The sequence below is a fragment of the Ixodes scapularis genome, unplaced genomic scaffold, assembly GCF_016920785.2.
Source record: "Ixodes scapularis isolate PalLabHiFi unplaced genomic scaffold, ASM1692078v2 PGA_scaffold0__279_contigs__length_252992795, whole genome shotgun sequence".
Lineage (NCBI taxonomy): Eukaryota > Metazoa > Arthropoda > Arachnida > Ixodida > Ixodidae > Ixodes > Ixodes scapularis.
The window spans coordinates 15,793,183-15,794,584 of record NW_024609835.1 but is presented as its reverse complement, the minus strand read 5'-3'; the positions used below and the strand labels follow the sequence as shown (position 1 = coordinate 15,794,584).

At 51.6% G+C, this 1,402-nt stretch overlaps 1 non-coding gene across 1 annotated transcript; it reads right to left on the bottom strand.

Moving 5' to 3' along the window:
* Positions 1–200: 200 nt before the first annotated feature.
* On the bottom strand, positions 201–282 carry Trnas-aga. The gene has a single exon. It is a non-coding gene; the product is annotated as a tRNA-Ser (tRNA).
* Between the last annotated feature and the right edge of the window lie 1,120 nt (positions 283–1,402).

The following is a 1,402-nucleotide window of genomic DNA, read 5'->3' as shown; positions in this document are numbered from 1 at the left end:
TATAGCATTAGGCCGCCATATATCGCCGGTGTCGTCTGGAACTTCGAGCAACCGGCTGTCGTGCCTCTTTAACGGCTTTCGTTAAGTTCACCGTATTTTAGGGGCGAAGCTCCTAAGGGTCTAGCCTTGTCCGTCCGTCCGTCCGGCCGGCCGGCCGGCCGGCGTCCGCGCTCACATAAAAATAAAAAATAAAATGTTTGCGCAGTCGACAGGATTCGAACCTGTGCGGGGAGACCCCAATGGATTTCTAGTCCATCGCCTTAACCACTCGGCCACGACTGCGGAACGAGAAGGGGGCTCTGAGATGTGGTAGTAACTCAAGAGCTGGGGATGTCATGGATGACACGTTGCATCTAGCCGCTCAACGTATTTACAGGAGAGGGTGCGGCGGTCAATTGCGTTAAACTTTGCATGCATTGGCTCAACGTTTATAGACGAGAGGGCGCTGTGTTCAGATGTTCAAAGGCGTATATAACCACGTTCCATACCAGACATTCTCTTTCTGACATGGACCGTTGACTTAAGCGGCGGAGATGCGTTCCCACGGCTTCTAGCGGATCCAAGCTGATCCGCTACAAGAACCACTGGCTCTGCATTTCATCGACCATAAAGCAGTAATAATGTTGTCAAAGGGCAACCCGGAACTCAGCACTACCTATGCGCAATAAAAAAAATCAGCACCATCAGCACTACCTACGAACAATAAAATCAGTATCATCAGCACCACCAGAGCTAGGGTGCCTTCGTGTCGGCTTTGCCGGCTTTGCTTAGTGCGATGACGTTTAACACTTTTGTTTCAAACGCGCTTTTTTTAATCCGATGCGCTTGATTATAGCCTTCTATATACTCGCAAAGCCTGGCAGTTCGACGACGGAGCCATAGAGTGCCCGGTCGCAGATTTGGAGCGCAAGGATCTGGTAGGAGGGATCACTTCTGGGGGAAGCTAGGGTGCCTACATGTCTGTCTGTCTCAGGGTGAAGACATCCATTGTTACCCTGGATGTGTCAGCGCGTGACGCTCTCGAGCGCTCGGTGCGTGACTTGGGCGGTAAAACGGCGTCTATGCGTTAGCCAAAGCTACGCGCTCGAGCTGACTGACACCGGATTGCACGCACTTCAAAATGCATAAAAAAACGACTGGGCGGAAAAATGGCTGAGATGTCACCCACTCAAGCAAAAGCGCGCGTTTGTATGAAGGCACTCTAGGGGAAGCTGCGGCGAAGACCCGAAACATAATTTTCAAACCCGACGATAATAGAAGTGAGCGCGAGGAATACATGCGGACATTCCATCGCTCGGGAGACTTGTGTTTCGGCGTCCCAAAGCAGCGAGGCGCCCGTTACTTGTGATTCTCCTCTCAACTGTTCTGCTTTCAACCGTTGTCTGCCGCTGTACCTTTTCAC